The 23,607-nt window shown below is 41.0% G+C and overlaps 1 long non-coding RNA gene across 1 annotated transcript in view; it reads right to left on the reverse strand.

Moving 5' to 3' along the window:
- Positions 1-924: 924 nt before the first annotated feature.
- Positions 925-23,607, reverse strand: part of LOC133837846 (uncharacterized) — a 96,892-nt gene continuing 74,209 nt past the window's right edge. Inside the window, exon 3 of the long non-coding RNA XR_009893872.1 lies at positions 925-1,535. This is a non-coding gene — a long non-coding RNA (uncharacterized LOC133837846). The remainder of the gene's footprint in view (positions 1,536-23,607) is intronic.

A 23,607-nucleotide genomic window follows, 5' to 3' on the forward strand; every position in this document is an offset into this window, starting at 1 on the left:
TAACTTGTGGCCATAACAATCCTTTTTGGGCCAGACAAAAGTTGAGCTGGTGCCTTTTTCTGCTCAGGGCCATGCTAGCCATAACTTGGCTCAATAATAATAAAATTCTGTTATTTTATTGGCAACAAATTTAGTATGGCAGAGTCTAGAGTAAATCGCATTAAAGCAGCTCCTGAAAAGCGTAACCTAAACTGTTATTACTTAAAGCATTAGATGGGAGATGGAGAAAGGAAAGGAAAAGGAAAGAAACCTTTGCCAAATTGGCACATGCTATGAACAGAGACTCATCGCTTATGCCATCTTTATGATTAGCGAAGCGACCCTAAAGCCAACATTTAGATTAAATAGCACATGCCACATGTGTGCGCCATACACACACACACACACACATGCACAGTTACACATAAATATATGGATTTATGCATGTCTTAGTGAGTGTGTGTGTGCGTGGAAACATAAGCTAATCAAAGCTAGTTTAATGCGTGCGCCGCCAAAGTTAATCCTAATTAATTTAATTACGCTTTTGGCATAAATTATTCGACAATGTACCAGAAATAGTTGGCAGCCACTAACACACACACACACACACACACACATAGTCTCAACCATAGATATTATCTACAATTAAGGCTTACATCGCGGCGCCGCTTCTAATTGTTATTAATTGTTATCCCCAAAAATCGTTCAATAAGCTGCGCTCAAAGTGAATAATGCCAGAAGCGAACGAGAAAAAAAACGAGGTCAAACTCCAGTAGGGAACACGCTTGAAATTCAAATGGAAAATGCAAATGGAATATGGAAGTAGAAGTGGGAAGTGGAAATGAAAATGAAAATGAAAATGAAAACATTGCCAAGTGGCTCATTTGAATGAATCGACAAATATGAAATCATCAAAAGTTTTCTTTCTCTCTGCTTACCTTACGTAAATGTATTTTATTGAAATATTGTACCTGACACTCATGAGTTCCCTCTTCTCTCTCTCTCTCCCTCTCGCTCTGTCTCTCTCTGGTTGCGATTGCGATGCTGTGCACGTGCAAGAAATTGTCGAGATGGCAAATAGTTTTCCAACAGCTAAAGCAACAACGAGACAGCAAATGGAAAACTGCAAAATGTCCCACTGACTGAGTCTGGGCATCTGACTCTGACTCTGGTTCTGTCTTTGAGTGGGCGACGACGAGATAAAAAGCGACCACATCGACATCGACATCGACATCGACATTGGCATCGTCAGCGCCATCGCCTTCGACATCGACATCCAGGCACCTTCGTCCTCGAGTGTCTCCTGGACCTGGTTTCAGGTCGTTCAGTCCGAAATAAACTCCAAAATTATTGTTTTTTGTTTTCGTTACACTTGAGTTTCCTACTTGTCGCAAAACTTTTATTAGGTGTCTGCATTTTCTGCCAATGCTCGTCTGTTCTCTTGCAAAATTACTTCAGGGAACTGACTTGGGCGGCCAGGCTTATTGAAGACAGTCGGCAACAGACATCGAGCATCGGTCAGGTGGGGACGGGGCATCCATATTCAATGATGGCATCTGTGGCGATCGAAAGATGAAAGATTTTAATTAAAATATTGTCAGCAGTCAGCCCAAAAAAAGCAAACACACTAATAAATCAACATCTGCACTTTCAACAGGTTTCAACGAGTGGCAGCTCATATATTTTTGAGTTCCTCTCACTGTGTGTTGTTGTTGTGTGGCACACATAGGCACACATTCGTGGCGCCACCAGAAGACGCATATTTTATACATGCCACGGAATGTGCAAAATGTCATGTGGAGCTCTTTATCCCTCTATGTCAAGCACTTGGGGAATGCTTTGGAATTGAAACACGCTGTTCAACAGATCAAGTGACTTGATTTAACAGCGACTTAACATTTAAGAGCGCAGAGCTGTCAACTGCGCAGCTGCAGTGCTGTTAAGCTGCAAGTTAACAGCGAGCTGTTAACACTTAAAACTAGAGCAAATCAAAGGCTGCTTTTAAAGGGAATAAAATACATAAATAAATGGAATATTAAAATTCGTAATTCATAATTGAACCTATTTTTTTAATTGTCTATTTTAACTTGGAGTAAGTTTATGTATTTATTATTTTATTTGTAATTTAATTAAACTGTCTTTGCATTGCCTGAACTTAAATTGCTTGTTGTGAATGCATTTGCTGCATGCCTATTTCCGCCCAATCGCTTGCCACAGCTCACATTCAGATGCCCGGCAACCAAGATCAGCGTAAGACAAAGACAAGCCACCGCAGACAGCGTTCACGTCTCACTCAAGAGTGGAGGAAGCGAAGGCAGCGGGAGGACATCTCATGTGCTCACTTGTGCTGCTTATGCGGTCGCCTTAAGTGCTTGAAGGGTTACAGTCACAGACTCTGCTGTTACCTGGTTGCCTTCACGCTTTGGACGCGCGCTGCCTTTGTGGCATTTGGTTTATTTGGTTTTCTGTTGGTGGCAAAGACAAACGTTTATTGCCAGACAGCTGAGGCTGAAGCTGAAGCTGGAGCAGCGGCAGCAGGTTAAGCGCTGCTCTGAAGTTGTGAAATGTTGCCGAGAGAAGTTTGGTTGGCTGTGTGGCATGTGCAACCGCAAGGTGCACGCGTCACATTAGCGTCGCTTTATGCAACGAACACAATATCAAACAAAACTCGACTCACTTCTGGACAGGGAATTGCGCTTTCAAACAACTTTAAGGCTATGCTTGCTGCATTCAATAAGCATAACGAGCAATTGCAACCCCTGTTTGTGGCACAAGCACATACATATACACATACTCATTGCACGTCTCGAGGGCCAAGGACCAGGGCCATGGCCATTAAGCTGCCTTTCGGCTTATGAATAATGCGCACGATTTGCGAGCGCCATAAATAATACGCAAATCGAAAACTCGCAGCGTCTAATTGAAAATGCTGCGGCATTAGTTGCTCGCCCCCTGGTTGCGAAAGAGGGCAGTGGTAGAGGGGAAGGGGAAGGGGGAGGGTAGCGGTCAACAAAGAGAGAACGAAAGAGAGATTCATTCGCTTTGCCAATTAGACAGCGCAGACACGTGCCTTATGCGTATATCTGCAACGAGCTATAATTCATCGAGACGAGGCGGAAAGTGGAGCAGGAGAAGTAGAGAGACGAGGTAGAGAGACGATTGAGGATTTCCGTCAGCTTACAAGCCTTAGCCGTTAACCGATAACCGTTAACCAAGGGGGAAAGGCCGAAGGGGGGGTTGTTGCTCTCGTTGATCTAAGTGGGTAAGTGCGCACTTCAACTATACACGTTAGCGCCGCTCTTAACAGCATTTTATGGCCCAAATGGCAGCAGCCGAAGCAAAAGCACAAAGTCGTCGCTGCGCTGCAAAGTAGGCTATGAAATTTTAGTGGCTTACATTGTACTGACAGCCACTTAAACTTTTTAACACCAATTTAATCAACTCAACAACAGCAATCAGACACACATTCTTGTCTTCTCTTGTGTCTCGTGTCTCGTCTACCATAACATGTGTCTGCCAAATCAAAAACATGAACAAGTTCAAGCTCACACGGGCGACAAATTCAATTCAATCAAAACGAATCGATCAGCTGCTACATTTGTTTTGCTTCTTTTTGCAAATCTAGTAATAGCTGGGGAATTTGCCCCCTTGGGGAAATTACATCAAAAAGTTTATCGAGTTGCTGCTTAATGACTTAACTAGCAAGAAACATACGCTCACCTGGAAATTGCATTAAAAAAAGCGAAACAGCTTAACTATTTAATTTCTCGAACGTGCGCTGGCCAGCTACGAGTGTCGAGTGTCTGGATAGCAAAAAGAGAGAGAAAGAGTTCAGACAGCAGAAGCAGAAGTACACTTACATTTATGGTTACTTCTTTAGTGGCTTTTTTTGTCAGTGGCAACTTTGTTGCTTGCCATTTCATGTTGCCAACTTTATGTGCCAAACCGAACGCAGTGCAACCGAAATTAACTGGCGACAAGCACTAATTGGCTCTAGTTTCCCCTTCCCTTGCTTTATAAAAAAAAAGAACTGTGCAACGTGTTGACTTTTGTCCGCTCGACATGTGTCAACTTCAGCTTCTATTCTGCTGCATATGGCAGAGCATTGCTTGAGGCTAACAGCTACTTAGATAACGTTTAAAAGCCAACGGCGGCAACTTAAGTCATAACACTTTAAATAACGACAACACTATCGTACAAATCATCTCCCGACATGCGAGAATACTGCCAAAAAACGACAACGATGTCGACGCCGACGACGACGCTTCATTGCAGCAATTTGCATTTTAAGTTGCTAATGACAAAAGTTATAATTGCATAACGCTCAACCTGGAGGAGAGCGAAACATGGCGACGACAACGACACATGAGTTGTGCCATCTTTATGTTGGCAAAAGAGTTGTGTGGAGAGAGGTGTCATATGAACACACGCCTAAGGAACACAGCGAAAGGCAGTCATACAGACAGACAGCCAGACAGCCGGACTGACTGGCAGCAGCACTTGGCAGCCGGAAATGAAAAGTAAATCAAATGAGTTTACTGACAGCGCTCAGCGCACACACTTGATGAACGCTGTCCGTTCGCTCGTTCATTCGTTCGCTCGTGCCGCACACGCAGTTGTTGCCACATCTCACCAGTGCGCGCTGTCAGCGTGGTGGCGAGTGTGTGCTCAAGGCGTTGTTGCAACGCCGCAACGTGCCAAAAAAAAAGAAAGAAACTGGGCCACGGCCGGTGCAACTCGCATTTTGCCAGCTCTCAACTTTAAGACTTTATTGCGAAGTTTAATGCTAAAATGATTTCAAGTATTTTGCATTGTAAAAGAATGCTCATTATGACCACAAATTACAAGACATTTTACCTCCACCTCCACACACACTCACACTCACACTCACACATTCCATTGTACAATAAACATAATTAAATTTTGTTCTGCTGTAAAGCGGAGCATGTTGTGTGTGTAATTGGAAAAAATGTAAATCGTACTTTGCCCTTAAGCAGGCCATGTTTGAGGCTCATTAAAGCAGCCAAATGAACAGACAACAAATACATTAACTCTATCTCACTCAACAACTTTATCGCCCTCTCTCTTTCAGTCTCTTTTGTCTCCCTTTTTATATGTCTACCTCATTCACACAATTACATACACTTAGTTGTATGCATGCATAAACTGTTCGAGTTAAGCTCGTCAGCCAAACTGGAAACAGACAAAAATGCATGTACAATTAATACCCTGCACATGAAGGGTATATGCATTTTTTGACGATAAAAAACAATGATGAGTGAATGAAATATATTAAATAAAAAGATGAACAATAGAATAAACTCCCATCATTAAATATAGCTATCTCAAAAGAATGTGTTATAAAATACTACTAATCAAATTTGTCGTTGAGCATCCAGAGAAACAACAACAACAAACAACAAAGAGTTGCAATTTTCATAAAATAAAAATGAATTAATAAATGGAAAATGTAATCAACAAATAATTGGAAATATAGAAAAACCAATTTCTTTTAATAAATATAAATATATTCTTTAAATATATGCAGCATAGTATAATTAAATGATATTATTTAATATAAAAAATAACTGCCACAAAATATTATATTAAATTCACAATGATTAAACATGTGTCATATATGTGTAGCTAAAATTCCGACTAAGAGTATTTGGGCACTCTCGATTACAGCACTCGCTTTGGCTTCGGCTTATTGTTTTTGCTGTGGTTGTTGTGTGCCGCTGCTTTGAGGTCACTTTGACAACTGTTACCGCAACTTGCAGCCCCATTTAACGGTGTACAAGCTTATGTGGCTCTCAACAAGCGGCAGCAACAACAACATACACAGAGTAACAGAGGCGGAAAGAGCAAGGCAGGAAAGAAAGGACAGTTCAGGACAGAGGCAGAGACAGAGGCAGAGACAGAGACAGAGACAGACAAACAAATGCCACTTGTGTCGAGTATCATTTGAGAAAAATGTTAAATACACTAAGCGAAAATGAAAACCAGAAGAGAAAAGAAGGTTAAAAGTCAGAAGCAGCATATATAAGTTGTGAATAAAACCAAACAAAATGCAGCAACAACGTACAACAAGAGAAAGAGCGAGAGCGCAAATTAGAAAAACATGAGACACCACGAGAGTGTCCAGGATGCCAGCCAGGAGGAGTTGGTGGAAAAGGATGCGGGTGTTGGTGGCAATGAGAAGTGAAGGAGAAGAGGAGAGGAGAAGGGAGGAGAGAGGCAACATAAGTAGATACTGCAATGCAGCTTACCAGTCAAATGCTGTTTGTATCAGCTAAAAGCAAGCGCATACATGTGAATACACATATTATATAACATACATACATACACATACTTAATTCTTTTTTCGTTTCTGTTTTTTGTGTTGTTGTGCACTCTTATGCCATTCTCTAGAGCTGTTGCTCTTGTTGTTGCCGTTGCTGTTGCGGTTTGGCTTTTAATATTAAGCGCTGTAGTTGACGCTGAAGCTGGAAAGCTGAAGCTAAAGCTGGAGAGCTGAAGCTGAAGCTGACGCTGCTTGTTTTCTGCTAGTTTGTGTAGTTTTTTGGCAAGACGGCCAAACAGTGAAAAAAGCAAGGGAGAGGGAAGAACAACAGGAACAACAACTTATGTACATAATAACCCTTATATGAGTGCGATTAGGTGTGTGTGTCTGTGTGTGTGCTTGAGTCAAGTTCTGTGAGTTTTGTGTAAGCTAAGCACATTGCAAAATGCGAAAGTGTTTAGCCAGCAGTCGCCGTCTGCCGTCTCGCTTCCCTGTCGCCTCCCTTCCCCTTTAACCCCTTTGAATAAAAAATGCAAAACTAAATCTACGAAAGAGGCAAAAAAAAAGCAGCAACAGCAGCAGCGGGAGACTGAGGAATAAAATATAAATAAATGTGCTCGCAAAAGCAAATCAAAGGGAACACATTATGCATATTGCATGCCCCACATGCCCCCAGGTGGCACCCACAGCGGTTGCCTTCTGCTGGATTTCTAATATGCAACAACAGCCACAGCAATAGCAGCAGCAATAGCAATAGCAACGTGTCCATAAATTATTAATTCACTTCACTTCACTTCCTGCCCAGTTTACCAATTTCTTTGTCCCGCCCTTAAACACGAGCTTCGAAGTCATGTGCAAATTGTCGCAATAATGCGAAATCTATTTTGGCTACACTATGCGAACAAATAAATAGCAGCAAATTGTGCGCTTCATATGACACGAAAAGTCAATTACTACGGCAGCTAAAACTATACATAAATACTTTACTAAACTTAGACTAACATAAGAAATCACTCTCAAGTGTTCCCTTGTGTAATTCAAGCTTAGACACAAGCATATCCAAATACGTTTGACAAATTCAACTGCAAGCAGACGAAGGATATTGACAGGACGCAGACATAGAAGGTGCACAGTGTGGCCTTCACGCTGTCAGCGAATTAGCAAGCTTCGATATCAATTTGTAGAAGGAATTTAAAAGTTTTCTTCTATGCAACTTGAACTACAATTCTATTAAGTGTAAATAACTTTCATAACTTTTTCATAATTCAGCACTTTTGTTGCTTTAAGTTTGATCAATGTTATTGATAAGTTTACGAATTTTTAAAGCGGAATTTAACTCTTGAATTCGTGTATTCAATTTAATTAGAGATCACTCCGCTTGATTGCTTTTCAGATTCAGAGCATGCACACTGAGTATGTGACCTAAACTGACACGACTTTTACCACACACACACACACACAAGCGAACATGTCCTGTTGTCCTCATGTCCTGGCACTGCAGTGCCGTATGAGATTATCATATTTCTTCGTCACTTGCACAACTCGCCTCTACTCTGCGTTTACTCGCATGTTTGTTTTCTTGTTTTCTATTTTTTTTTTGTGCACAACAATTTCCAACTAAATAATATAAAATATGTACAAGCCAAGCTGGCAAATTACGAGCTGCGTATCCTTATGCAGCAGCGCAGTTGCCAGCTGGCAATGCAACTAACAACAGTAACAGCGACAGCGACAGGAACAACAAGTTGAGGGGACAGTGAAAACAAGAGTGGGGCAAAGTCGATGGGAACCGCAGAGAAACTAAAAAGAAAAGAGAGTTGCTGCCAAGCATGAAAGCAAGCAAGCAGCAACAACAACGAAAAAGTCAAATTAAATTTCGCATAATTTTGTCAGTTGTTGTTGTTGTTGTTGCTGCTGGAAGATGCGCTTTCGTTTACTTTTTGAAAAAGTTTTTGTTTTTGCGGCTTGGCTCAACTTTTTTGCCAGCCACATGTCGCATTTGCCAGCATTTGTTGTTTTGGCGCAGTTTTCTCTCTTTCTCTCTCTCACTCTCTCTGTCTTTCTTGGCTTCTACTTCATCTGCTCTGCTGCTTGTGCTTTTCATTTGATGAAAAATTGCATGCCGAACTTGAACCAAATATGCATGAACTGCAGCTGCATCTGCAGCCTCGGGGCTGAAACAGCTGCAAGGATAAAAACAGTTTTTTGGGGGCCAAACAAAAGTTTTTTGTTGGCCAACTGCTTGGCACACAAACACAAATCAAAAAGTGGCCAAATGAGGCGCACGAATCTAATTAGTTTGCAACCCTCCGCCTCCGCCTCCATTCTCCTCCCTTCAGCTTGACACTCACAATGGCAACGGAAGTTTACCTTGTTGCCTTGTGCGAAGGAGAGAGAGAGCGAGAGGGAGAGAGAAAGAGCGACTGAATCGCTATTGTTTTGTGTGCGCGCCAAGCAATTAGCCAAACAGTGGCAAGCGTCGTCGTTCATGTCCCATGTAAGCAGCTAGCAAGCTGGCCAACACACAGACTCTATTCAAGCCTAAATGTCAGCAGTCGTTGTCCGCCTTTTCACCTGCTGCCAGCCAGACTGCTGTCCGTGTCCCTCTCCCTCTCCCTGCCCTCCTGTCCAGCTGCTTTTCCGGCTTAGAAACAATGCCACAGTAGCACAAACAAAAGGACACAGCGCTAATCTCCACTAAATTGTTGTTTATTTTTTGGCTTTAAACGCTGTGTTTAGTCCGACGACGTTGTCGTTGATTTCGCGTGGCAATCGACCATTGAGCGAAAGCGCTAATTAGCCAACGCTTTTTGTGTGTGCTCCCCTCACCACCCCTCGCTTAGTTGTCCAACATTCATTCAGTTAGCTAGCCAGGTAGTCAGGTAGCCAGGCAACCCTCTAACCAACTCCGACTGCGTTGGCATATTAAAAATTAATATGGGAAGTACTCGGCACAAAGGCAAAAGCGCAAATGCATATTTATGAGCTACTCAAAATCCTGCAGTCAGTCTGCGCTGCTCCTCCACTGTTATTAACTTTAACTCCAGCTCACTCTCTCTCTCTCTCTCTCTTTCCACTACTTTCTACACACAGTAGTAGTTGAGTGAGCCATTATTATATGGTAAGCTAAATGGTTGAAACATGAGTAACAACAAGTCCATGCACAGCACTAGTTTTAGACAAGTGCGAAGAACAAAGTTTTCTAGATTATCGACAAAGCAAAGTTGTTTATGCATCGAGGCAAGTTTTGCTATGTTTAATGCACAAATAATTATAATAACAAAATTAATATTACTTAAGATTATATGTAGATAGATTATACTTTGATATAATTGAGGTATAGTAATATCCAATTTGTAAACGTATAATTGAAATATAATTATAACACACTATAATCAAAGTAGTTAGTAGAAGGAGTTCTCAATTAGTTCATACTTTTTTTGTTGTGTGTAATTTTGTCAATTTCTTTATTAATATTGCATCAAGTATACGTATCATACGAAATATTATTGATAATTATTCTGTTGTTATTAACAGCGTTTCATTGGAAAGATTTTTGTTTAAATTAATCCCCAAAAATGGAAATAGAAGGTATAACATTGGCATTTTATTTGAGAATATTTCATTCATATTACATTCGATACTGCGATTTATATTGTTCTTTTAAGTAATAATAAATAAATCCAAAGAAATGGAATTAGATATTGAAATATTCATGGGTTCTAGGAACTATCTTTAAAATTTGCTTTTCAGGATCACTTTACTCAAATACTGATTACAAATGAATATTTTATGTGTTGTAATAATAAGAACAACATTAATCTTGTTCTGTTTAGCAATTGCAAGAGATATTTCAGCGGCCCAGTTGAACGCTAATGACTCAAACTAGCTTTGACCATTTTGCTACCTTTGCCTTTGAATTGTCATGTAATTTTTTTGCAGCAGGTTTTAAGTTGTGTCTCAACGGCAATTTCCCAAATGAGACAAAGCCGGAAAATGTGCAGAAAGTGTGTGTGTTAGTGTGTGTGAGTTGTTTGAGGTCACAACAACGTCAGTTTCTATTAAGGCATTTGAGTTGACGTTGAGCAGCAGCAGCAACAGCAACAGCAGCAGCAGCTCGACGCAAACGCCAGACTCAAAGGATAGTTCTCCTTTGTTGGCAAAATGTTGCATACTTTTAGGTGACACCAAAGAGCGACGGAGACAGAGATAGAGAGAGTGTGAGAGAGTGAGATGGAATGCGTAAAGTGGGAGCCACAAAGTTGTCTTCAGCGGGGCATAAAATGTAATTAGTTGTAATTGATTTAAGCACAAGTAATGTTGATTAAATGGGTGGAAAGGCGCGCGCTCGCTTGGCTTGTGGCGGTTGATATGACAACGACAAGCCTGCAACATTGTGGTAAGCCTGACATGCAATGTGCAGTGGGGCAAAGAGCGCCCGGAAGAGGTAATAGTGTAGCTACTTATAAGCGACATGTGTGTGCTGGGTGCTGTGTGTGTTGTGTGTGCGGACCCTTTGCTCATATTTTTTGAGCTGGCTGTCATGTGACGATATGAACAAAGTTTTCTTGCAGCGCGCCCGTTGACAGCACAACAAAAGTCTTGACAATGTGACAACAACAGTAGCTGTGGCAGTGGCAAAGTACAAAGTGCAATTGTTGCAGACACCCCAAAGACCCAAGAGAAGAAGTTCATTTGCCAGCCACGACGCGTTGTGCACAGCAGGCGGCCAACTCTCAACTCAAGCAAAAGACACATGCAGCAGCAGCAGTAGCAGCAGAAGGACTCACAAAATTCTGTTCCAGCTGACAGGCGACAAAGTTGCATTGGGCCACGGCTACTTAGCCAAATGCAGTCAACAAGAAAAAGCTAAAGGCATAAAGGCTAAAAGGCAACACACACTCACACACACTCACACACACTTTGAAGACAGACCACAGCTGGCACTCAGCGATGTGGCAATTGTTTGCCTATCTTGCGAGTTATTTGTACTCAATGTGCGCTAATTTGATTGTGTTCGTGCGATAAACAGACATCGGTCTAACGGACTCATCTGGCCCTCTTTTGTGTGCGCCGGCAGGCCACACGATTAAAATGGGCAGCCTATGGGTATAAAATGGGAGCCACATGACGCCTCCATGCATACATCCGGTGGCAAATAATGTTAGTCTCCTCCACTCTCGCTCTCACTCTTCTGTTTGTGATGGGATTTTGCGATTTATTTGCCAAGTGTAAAAGACAAAGAGCCAAAAACAGAGAGTAAGGGCAACAAAAGCTGTGGGAGTCAAGCCTCTTGGCTCTTAGAGGAGTGTAGGCCCAAAATGCAGATAAGATAGCACATAGGGCAAAGCAATTGAGCCGAGTAAAAGGAACAACTATGTAAAGTAATCAAGGAAACGTAAACGGAAAGCGTCTAGGCACAAAAACACGATATCTTAATGAAGTATCGATTGCGTCATTGCCAACGCCACCAAAAGGCATACAGCTCCAAATCCTGTCGTAGTCGTTGTCGTTGTCGTTGCTGGGCCAACTTCGGTGGGCGTCGCTCATGGACCGAATTGAAAGGCATTTTAAAATGACATTTGCAAAAGATGCCACAGTGGAGCGCAATTGATAAAAATTTGCATATGAATTTCACACCAAAAACAAGCAGGTAAATTTCAGCTTATGCCAAACGAATTGCACTGAGCCTTTTCATCTGGCAGAACGTCAACACTTCAAGTATTGTGCCCATTGTATTTGCCCTGGGCAGACTTCGAATTTCATTTGCTTGTTTAGCTCTTATCGGATATTTTGCCCCGTCTGGCCCCAAGGCAACTTGCCTTGTCCCTTGCGTTGTCACTCATTGTTGACGTTGGCCTATCAATGCTAGTCTCGATTACCACAGCTACGAGTAGTGTGAATGGTGAATGGCACGAGTACACACCTTCAAGCACACACAAAAAAGAAAACCCGCTCGCGTCTTCAAACTTTGCTTAATTATTTAAAGTGGCGAAAAGTTTTTGGGGGGAGTGCGACCCAAAACACGCATACGAAATCCCAAATGAGTTCATTTAAAAAACAGAAAGCCAGTCAGGCAGCCAGATCTCGCTATCAGGTTTGCACTTTGTCAGGCAGGTAGAAAGAGTCCTTCGCTGCTTGCTAAATATTCAATAAGCGGCAATTTTTGTAGCATACAAATGGGCGCATTATGGCGTAATTTACAATCGACGCTGGCGAAAGCTGAAATTGTGCGCATTCAACTCGAGAGTATGAAGTAGCACAAAACGTAGTTTTCGTCCATGTGTGAGAGTTGAATGTGTGTGTGTGTGAAGCCAAATGAGTCAAAAGGGAAACATTAGTCATGCCGAAAAATATGGCTGGCAAACCGGAAGCGGCAGCCAGCCATAGAATTACTGCACTCGCAATACTCACAAGACTCATACTCACACACTCACTTTTGCACTCATTCACTTGCTGTTCGATTTGCATCATTGTTACTGCGATCGGCTTTAAAGGCGGCTCTTTAACGCGCCCAAATTGCAAAATGCTATCAACACTCTTTTAATTAGTGCAGAAAAGTGCGAATTTCCAGAAAATTCATTAAAGAGGGAACACAACGCGAAGCAGAGAGAACGGGATCTGGTGAAATCGTAATAGAAATGCCAGAGGATGCCAAGGTAGTGCCAAGTTAAGGGCAGAGCGAAGCAAATGTCTGGCGAGGCAGAAGCTTTTTTGCCACCTGGCGGCTGCTTGGGCCTCTCTCTCTCTCTCTCTCTCTCTCTCTCTCTCTGTGTCGCTCGCTCGTCTAACTTTGGCGCTTGTTAGTAGGAAACAATGTCAAACTCATTAGTGCTCCCAAAAGGCTTTCTTTTACAGTGTCGCCAAGCAGGGCCAAACACATACACACACTTATATACACATTCCTCTGCATTTGTAGATGTCCTTATGTGTGTATGTGTGTGCTGTGCTACTGTGCAGCAGCCGCTTTGAACTTTTTCTTCGCATTTACTTAATGGATTAATGAGATTTTTTGTTTGCCAAAGCCAACATCTTGGGCGCGACGCCTCGGCAAAAGAGGAACGCAGAGCGAGACGAAGAAGGTCGCTTCGTTTTTCTTTCACATCTTCTATTTTTTTTTCTTGTTGTATGCTTCTCTGGGTAAACACATTTTATGTGCAAAAGGTGCAAAATGCAAAAGCAAAGACTGTTTTTAGGTTACAAGTTTAGCAAAGAGTAAAATAGGTTTTAAAATTTATCTGGCTATGCTTTAAGTAATTGCTTTAATATAAGCTTAGTCCAATGAAAGTTGCAGTTTCTTTTAAATTTAATTCAATTGCAGAGTTAGTATTAATTGGAATTTTAAATTGCCTGATTTTATTTCTGATATTTTATCATGTCAGCTTCCATTTCTATTGTTGCGAAAGCTCTTGAGTTATTTGTCCTGTTTTTTTGGGTAACGCTTAAATTTATTTCTTTAAAAGACAGTTTTTTCAACAACTAGCAAAAGCATAGAACTAAAGTAGGAATTGGAGTGATTAATAAAGAAATACCCTAGAATATAGAGTTTTACAATAACTTAAGAACATAATACATTTCTTGAGATTTTAATTCTTTTATTAAGAGCATTAATTAGAGATACAATTAAAAGATGTTAAAAAATATTAAAATTAAATATTCTAGTATTTTCTTTATGTTTTATATTTGTAGTTATCAATTAAACTAAGTATAATAATAAATTTAAATATTTAGCACATTTATTTTGTTCAACTTTTTTAATAGGAAGATTGAACTATTTCTATATTCTATTAAACTATATTCTAATATTATTTACTTTTAATGCTTCTCTTAAGTTTTAATGGGAAAACGCCAACTTACTAAGGGGCTCAGTAGTTTTAGCTGACAATCTGGTATATTATGTACTCTATGGTATATTTTGAATGCAATAGCATATCAATATACCAATTATCGCTTTGGTATTTTTTTGTATTTTTTGCGATATGCTACTTTTGTATATTTTTATAGTAATAATACCATACTGTTTTTCTTTTATTCAAAATGGGTAGCGGGTATCTCACAGTCGAGCACACTCGATTGTAGCATTCTTACTTGTTTTTATTCTTTAAATTTGAAATACATTGACAGTACGAAATAATATTCTTTGAAATGTATATTTAATCATAACACTTTCAATTTTCAAATATTACTTCCTATACTTTAAACTATTCAATGCTTTTATGATAATAATAGTATACCCGTTACATGTATCTTTTTTACAGGTTCCGCTTGAGATTTGCTTCTTACGCTGTCTTATGCTAAACGAATGCGTAAAGCATTGTTGACACCTTTGCAGCTACACGAGAACGAACAAGAACAAGAACGAGAACGGGAACGACGAGCAGGACAAACAGCCAAAGCCAAAGCAACAGCGAGGGCGCCCCTCTTTAGTGTCATAATCACCCACATAGCAAAAGAGATGCTGACATTTTTTCCACACTTGACAGCTTAGCAGTGGCGTTAAGCTGAGCAGCTGCCCGGCCCACGTCACACACAAAAATGACTTTGAATTATTTGTTTACCTGCGCCCTGGCCTCAACTACAACACAGCTAAAGCTAAAGCTACAACTATGGTACTACAACAGCTACAGCTTCAGCTTCTCAGCGTCTGCTTGGGCTGGGATTGTTGTTGGCGTCGCTGCTGCTGCTGCTGCTTTTGTGGCTACCATGCACAATGGTGCGTAACAAATCGCAGCCATAAACTGTTAAAGGCAACCATGGCGATGTTGACTGCCGCCTGCCTACTTACAGCAACGATGAGGTGGAGAAGGAGGTACAAAAGGAGGCAGCTTTGAACCAAGTGCTGCCATAATAATTCACAATTTTTCACAGTTAAGTGTCAGGCTACGCAAAAAGAATGCCAACAAAGTGTTGTGCACAATTGTCGGTTACTAAGCGGCGCATTAAATCAAACGGGTGGCCAACACAAAAAAAAAAAAAAATAAGAAAATAACAGAATGCTCAACAACAACCGGCTTTAACATAACTAGCTGGCTTACGCTACGTATGCGCAATGTGAAGCTCAGGTGCAGCGCGCTAAAACAAACAGCACAATTACATGATTATGCATTTTGCGTTAGCCATTTAAATGTCACACAGGCACAGGCAACAATCAAGTGGACAGCGGTGCTGCAAGTGGCAAGCTCATGAGGCAAGGGAGCTGCCTCAGTTGCAAGCTGCAAGCTGCAAGCATATGCGTTAGGCAGACTCGCTCTCATATTATGCTGCCGGCATTTATTTGGATGCCCGATGACGCCGCCTGTGCTGCATGTTGTGCATGCGCCACTTCAAATGTCACCACAGACGTCAACTGCGGCAGTAAACAACAACGGCAGACGGCAGTCAGCAGTCGGCAGTCGGAGGTGGCATGCAACTGGCCAGACAACAAGCAACACAAGCACATATATACATTTATACAGCTGACAACTGAAAGGCGGCGACATCGTTTTCATGCTGCCAACGCATATGTTGGCTTTAGCTCCTGCATCCTTGTGAATATCTCCAGCTCGCTTCTCTCTCTCTCTCTCTCTCTCTTACATCTCTTGTTCAGTTGTTCAGTTGTTCGCTTGTCTCAAAAACGTTGACGTATGTTCCAACTCTCCTTCATGTTGTTGTTGTTTATATGCCATCACATCGTCTGTTTGTCATAGTTTTGCGTTTTGGGAACCGAAAGTTATGTTTTGTCAACATGACAAGCCGGAACGCCAGGATTACTCCAGCAAAAAGTCCTGTGTCAGAGAAGTATTGTTAATTTGGCAATACTTTTTCGGTTTTTTCTTTTTTGTGTGCAGTTGTCGAGTCGATTGCCAATCGAGCAATTGACATTAAAGCGTATTGGAAATTGCAAAATGCAAGTAAACTCAATTAAATGCGCTTCTCAAAGATCTACTCTGCAAACATGCATCATCGAATGAAAAGTTTTGTGCTTTGAGAGAGCAAACAATCTTCAACGTTGGCAAAGTTTTATGCAAAAAAGCTTCTTTTGTTTCACCTCAAAACAATGGAAGTCAAACAAGTTTGCCATAATTTATTATAACATTTTCTATGCGATGAAAATGCACTTGCAAGTAATTTACAGCAGGTTGCAGCATATCAATATGTATAAAGCAAAAAGAGAGAAAGAGAGTGTATTTGTGCGAAAGACAGAGAAAGCGAGACCGTGCTCAGGTGCTTGGCAAATAAATGTGCCATAAAATTGATTGAAATTGCATTGTGCTTGTTTGTGCAACAGTTTGTGGGTAACAACTAAGTTTGGCAGGCGCTTTGTTTGCACTCTCTGACCGAAAGAGTTGCAAGCGGAAACGGAAATCAGCGCCCATACACGACGAGCACAACTGAAAAGCGAAAGACAGAAAGAGTGAGAGAGAGAGAGAGATAGAGAAGTGTACCCATGGCTTTTGTGGCTCTGCTGACAATTTTGTCGAGTTGTTAGAGAGTTGCTAAAGTTGCAGCACAAAAAAAAAAGCGAAAAAGCAAAAGAGTTTGCTAGTTGCAAGTCGACAAACAGCAAAAGAGAGTTGTGTGCTGGCAAAATCAACCCGTGGCTACAACTACGACTTGCAAGTTTTAAACATTTTCATTAGCGTTAATTAATTTGAAATATGCATTTTTTTTCGCACTCATTCGCTCTTCTTCTCTTTCTCTCTCTCTCTCTCCCTCATTGCTCACGCAAATTAAACAGATAGAGACAGAGATAGAGACTGGGAGAGAGAAACCTCTTATGCTGGCTGCGCGTCTAAAACTCAAAGCGCATTTTGCGCCAGCATCAGCAAAAATGGACCACAGCAGACGCAGGTTAGCAGCAGCAACAGCAGGAGCAGCAGTCAGGACCTGCCATCCTTTCCGCCTTCCGCCGCCATCTGACAAAGCTGTGAAGTGAAGCGAGTGCCCAGATGGGTGCCCATTTGGCCAGCGGGCATAAGTATGGCCAAGAGGCCAAAGCAAAGGGGGGCGGCAGAAGGAGGCCTCGCACAACGCTGGCCACACTTTTTAATTACGCGAAAAGCGGCTGAGCCGCGCAGTTTTGGCTTTGACAGCCAACTGCAGCAAGCTGCGGGAGGAGAAAGGGGGAGCAGGGCAAAAAACCGTTGACGTTGTCGTTGCGGCCAACGCGAAAACCTGGCTAAAGGCCTGGCCAAGCTGTCTGCTTGCATACCCAACGGCTGAGGCTTGGCTCTATGCTCTTGTTGCTGCACTCAAAGTCATGGCCGGAGCTGAAGCTGAAGCTGCTAAGATTTTGGCCACAGGCGAAAAACATTTAATAAGGCGAGGCAAGCCACGATCTTGCCAGGATTAAATTCTGTGGTTCCACTCGCTCCAAAACAGAGACAGCGACAGCGACAAGCACTGATAACGTTGCAGCATCGCCTCGAGGTTGCATTGAAATTCTAGCAAGATTATGACTATTATCAACACTCAAGACTAAATTGATTAACCCAACTTTGTGCAGCAAGTTAAGTTTTATGGCCAAAAGCGCAGTTCACCGAGTGCACGAGCAGCCCAGCAATCTTTCTGAAATATTCTGCGCAACTTCACTTTAGGCAATCGGCCAAAGTTCTTACCTGGCCAGCATTATTAACTGCTTGAGAAAATACAAAGTTACACAAGCGCTGAAACCCCGGATATGAATTAGAGTAATGCGCGCATGTAAAGAAATTTGTTATGATTTTTAGCGTGCTTCGCTTAAATAATTCAAATAGCAGCAGCAGTAGAAGTTGTTGTGGGGTAAACTGCGGCTTAATTAAAGCCAACCAATGGGCGTGCTAATCTGGGCACAAAGTGCGCCCTTAACTAATGCAGTTTTGGACCACAGTGGAACGGTTTATGGTCAACTAAATTATGCTGATAAAAAGTCACGCCACTAGCAAGAGATATGCACGACTTCCGACTCTGCATCCGGCCCCAAAGTACGTGAGCCTACAGAGAGAAAGAGAGAGAGAGAGAGAGAGAGAGAGCGAGTTGAAGTGAGGGGTTAAGTTTATACCCAGAGAACCATAGTTGAATTTGGTTTAGTTGATTTAACTAAATGGCGACAAGTTTAACGAGTGTCACAGATGCGATTCAAAGCAAGCCACGTACTTCCACACACACACACACATAGATTGCCCGCAGAACTAGCGGACAGACAGACGGACGGACAGACGGACAGATAGACGGATGGAACAGTCAGACAGTTGTTGGTCAGAGCAGATTGGCCACTTGAGTCGCCTGTCGTTGAGTGGGCCACTATGTCAGCTGCCATATGCTAAGCTCTGGCCTAAACAAACACAGCCAGACGGAGACTCACACACTCTCACACACTTACACACTTATTCACACACTCATTCACACACTCAGACTCGCATTCACATCTACGCACCATGAGCAAAGTTTCGAATGCCGCCCACATATTGAAATAAATGCTTTACCATATATGCGCAAAAGCCAACAAATTTTATAGTTTGGCATCGAATTAGTTCAGCCAAAACTGGGAATGAGAAGTCAACTCATAAAATGGCCGCCAATTTGCTCTCGACAATCGACATTCGACATTCCTGCGACCCAAGGCCAATCTCAAAATCACAGACAGAGAGACAGAGCATAAAACGTTGTTCGTTGTATTTGTATTGTGTATTTTCTCAGTTCATATTGGTTAAGTTTAAGCTCTGTTCACACACAATAATAATTCATTTACGACAAAAACTTGTTCACAAAAGTGTATAAAAGACAAATAAGAATTACTGAAATGATTTAATAAAATGAAGAAAATCCTTTTGCCATTACGCATAACTTATAACAATTCAAATTACGTCGAGCATATCTTTCGATAATATCTCAACAACAGTCGTGTAATTTCATTTGCCCCTTTTGCTTTGAAATGTTGTGTGCGATGTTGGGTGGGCGAGGCTAACATGGCGTATGCGTAATGGGGCATTATCAAGGCAATTTGTTTATTTGACACAATGACCAAGCAAAATTACGCTTTGAGTTGCAGAGTTCGAAGCACAGCAGAGAACAGCACCTATTTCTGGATTTTAATTTATTTCATTACACAAAATTAGCTCGCTTATCGCCGACTGAAATCTTAACCCGCCAACAAGGACAACACTTAAGCAAATTAATACCAAGGATATACACAGCACAACAAGACAAACAACAACACAAACACAAGAGTGAATGATGAGGCGAAATCAAAATCAAAAAACAGCACAGTTTAAAATGTCGCCGCACAGACTGAAGTCGAAAGTATGGGGGGCGTGGCAAAAGCATCACGAGCATCGCGATAAGCAAAAGGACAATGCGGCCATCGTCGTTGTCGGCGTCGTCGTCGTCGTGTAGATTCCTTGGCATTCAGCTTCCTTTTAAAATCTGACTAAAAAGTATCTCAGATACACGAGCAAACAAAATACATGTCTGTCTGTCCGTCTGTCTGTTCCTAGGCAGCAAAGGATGCTGCTGATGATGATGGGGTTCAGGCTAAAGCAGTCAAATAGACGTCGGCACAATTTTGGCGGCTTCTTTGGCCCCCTTTTTGACCCACCTTTTGCCACGCTTCAGCCTCAGTTGTCAGTCGGGCATTTTTTGGCTGTCGTTTCGTTTAGATTTTTGTTTGGTTTTGTTTTGTTTTTCACTTTTCTAAGCTGTTTTTTTTTTCGTTTTTTGTGTTGCGTTGTTTTTTTATTTAAGCCAAAGGATTATTTGCTTGGTTTATTCCTTTGACTCTGTGCATGTTTCTCTCTCTCTCTCTATCTGTGTGTGTGTGTGTGTGTGTGTGTGTGTGTTTGGTTTGTTTTGCCGGCGCCTGAACACATTTCGTTAGCCTGCTTGCGGTTGGACCCTCGAGTTTATCAGCGAGCGAATCGCGTCTCATAGCACGACCTTGGATTTCTATCTCTATCTCTCTCTCTGTGTACGCTTATCTATGTTCTATATAGTATAAATGCGGCTGTGTGTGTGTGTTTATTTAGGTCGAATTTCAGGCCAAGATTAGAGAGAGAGGGAGAGAGAGAGCTGGGGACCCAAAACTCTGGCGCCAAAGCAGCTCAGTTTAGTTTGGTTTATGGCTTAGCAGCTGTTTTTGCTTTATTAATTTCGCATTAAAGTGTGTGCAACATTATTTGCTACTCGAATTCCCAGTGACCCTTGGAAAAACACTGAGAAAATCTGCCTCATTTTGTCGCCATGACGAAGAAGATGATTTTCCCGAATATGCCTATGAAACTTGAGCGCCAACATTAAATTGTTGATCTAGCAACCAAAACTTGACAAATTTTATATGCGCATTAAATCTGTTCCCATATCGCACGTCAATCGCGAAATGCTTAAATAACATATCTGGATCCACGCCGAGCTCATTAAATGGCTCAATATCAAGGCAGTCCCATAATAAAAATGCAAATAGTACGAGCACAAGCGTAAAAGCAACTTCCTGTCATTTAACACACCAAAAACACCAAAAAAAAAAAAAAGGAAACAAAGAAAAATCAAATTGCATGAGAATTATGACCTCTATGAGTCTGACAGTTGAAGCCAGGAGTTGGGTCATCAGGCTACTTTTTTTTAGGGTTTATGTAAGTGGCGGAGACTTGTTTTTTTTTTGTGCAACACTCAGCGCTTTTTATGTTGCAGATTTATGAGCTGAGACAGTGAAATGATGACCCACGTTTCTCTTCTGTTCTGCTCTGTTCTGATCTGATCTTTTGAGCGTGGCGCGCGTTTTGTGCTGCTTGGGCACTTTTTATGGTCCAGCACCTGCGGTCAGCTGAAAAGGGCTAATAAACTTGAATACAGTTTGGCCAAAAACTGATTTACATAAAGCCAAATGCTGCCATTGCCTAGCCATTTTCATCAAAAGGTAATTGGATTTCTCTGCGCTGCTGTTCCATTCTCCATTCCTGTTCAAAAAGTAGGCGACGACAGCGAGTCGCCAACAATCATTTGATTAAAATTGCTGCACAATAACAAACAGAACGAACGCTAAAGAAAACAATAATGTTAAAAAACACACTATGACCATAATAAAAATAACAAACAAACATGTGCGCTCGCCGTATACTCTAGAAAGTTATAAAGCATTTTTATGACATTCGAATTGCATAAACATCTTCGAGCTGGTCAACTGACAACTGGAAGAATTATTGATTTATTTTTGATGTGCTAAAAAAAGAGAAGATGCCAATGTTATTGGGTATCTTGCAGTCGCATATGCCGCTCTAACGTGTTGGTAATAAATTTAAAAAAGCAAAACCCACAACGAACAACAACAAATGCACATATATAAAAAACTAAAAAATGGAGACCATAGAATGAGAACACGGAATTGGTGGCAATTGTTGGCAGTTGAGGCACGCGAGTGCCACGCCCCACATTTGCCACCCGCCCACACCTGGTTAATGCAACGCTAGAGTTTCGCTCCCCCCCTCAAAAATGGCCGCTGGCTGTTGGTCAATGTGGCCACCAGGTTGGCGTCGTCGTGCTTTTCATTATTTTTCTTTTGTTTTTTTTCGTTTTTCGTTTTTGTATTTTCATTTTCATTTTTACTTTGCGGCTGCTTTGTTTTGGCTCGTGTCCCTTTTTTGCCGCTTACGCCATTCTCGTTTATTTATTAGCAATTTTATTAGCTATGAATTTGTTTGTTTTTATCGTAAAACCCGCCGCAGAGCAGCCGCAAAATACAAACAAACAACAAAATCGTCCCAAGCCTGACCCAACTCCCACTTTCTCCTGCTTCACCTCGGTTTCACTTGCAACTCTCTCTCTCTCTTTCTCTCTCTATTTCTGTCTCTTCTCTCGCTTTCAAAGGGTAGAAGGAGGAACTGTGCTTCTGGCTGTTTTTGTTGTTTGTTATTTTGCAGCCAAATGAATGTGATTTATATTTTCAATAATGAAAGTGACTAGCCCCATCGCACTCAACTTCGCTTTTTCTGCACTGCTTAAAACATTTAAATTTAAATATTTTCTATGCCTTGATTTATTGTGTTTCAGACAGTCATTGTGTTTTTCACTTTTTTTTCCTTTTAGGTGTTTGGTTTGTGGGCAAGGTTTTGCTGGTTTCACGCCCGAGCAAACAACGAGTTGTGTGACTGGAGCCAATTTTATTTGCCTTGAATTTGTCCGCTGAGGTGATTAAAACTTGTTGGTGGCAGTCAACTCTCCAACAAAAAATATATTCTATATACAAAATGCTTGCTAAATTATACACCTTTTGTGATAAGCACAATAGATGCCACGAGCCAGCCACAAAACAGTACCCAAATCAAAAGAGTTTTACACAAACTGATGTAATGAATTTCATTTAAATACGCTGCTAAATCAGGTTGGCAAACTGGCATTTTATGTGTAACTAGCCAGCTTACCCCATGATATATTTTGAAAGAATTTTCAAATATATTGAAACCTGCAGCTTGATCGTGACTTCGATAAGCACTGGTGTGAATATAAGCTAGCGTTTGTGTCTTAGCTTGACTGTTAACTGATTTCATAGTCTTATTTTAACTTACCATTTCAATTAATTGTGTTATGCATTTTGAGAAATCGATTGCTTTTAAACTTTCTGATATTTCAAGCTGATCAATTTTCATTAATTTTAAATCTATTTTAAAAATTTAAATTTGTTTAAAATTTTAAAGTGTGTTGAAATCTACAGCTCGATTGTGTCTTCAATAAGCACTGGTGTGAATAAAAGCTAGGGTTTGTGTCTCGGCTTGACTGTTAGCTGAACTGCATACTTTTGTGATTTTGTCATTTCAATTAATTGTATTGTGTATTTTGAGAAATCTATCGCTCTTAAATCTTCTGATATTTCAAGCTGGTCAATTTTAAGTATTATTAAAATTTGTTTTTAAAACTACAACTAGTTTAAAATTTTTAAATATGTTGAAACCTGCAGCTTCATCGTTTCTTTGATAAGTAGTGGTGTGAATATATGCTAGGGTTTGTGTCTTAGCTTGACTGTTAACTGATTTCATAGTCTTATTTTAACTTACCATTTCAATTAATTGTGTTATGCATTTGTAGAAATCGATTGCTTTTAAACCTTCTGCTATTTCAAGCTGGCTTGACAAATACAGCTTGATCGAGTCTTCGATAAGCACTGGTGTGAATATATGCTAGGGTTTGTGTCTCGGCTTGACTGTTAGCTGAACTTGCATACTTTTGTGATTTTGTCATTTCAATTAATTGTGTTATGCATTTTGAGAAATCAATCGCTATTAAATCTTTTACTTTTCCAAGCTCGTCAATTTTAAATAATATTGAAATTTTTTGTAAAACATGGTTTAAAATTTTAAAATATTTTATTTTAAATTATGTTGAAAATGCAGCTTGATCGT

Source organism: Drosophila sulfurigaster, chromosome 2R, assembly GCF_023558435.1.
Source record: "Drosophila sulfurigaster albostrigata strain 15112-1811.04 chromosome 2R, ASM2355843v2, whole genome shotgun sequence".
Classification (NCBI taxonomy): Eukaryota; Metazoa; Arthropoda; class Insecta; order Diptera; family Drosophilidae; genus Drosophila; species Drosophila sulfurigaster.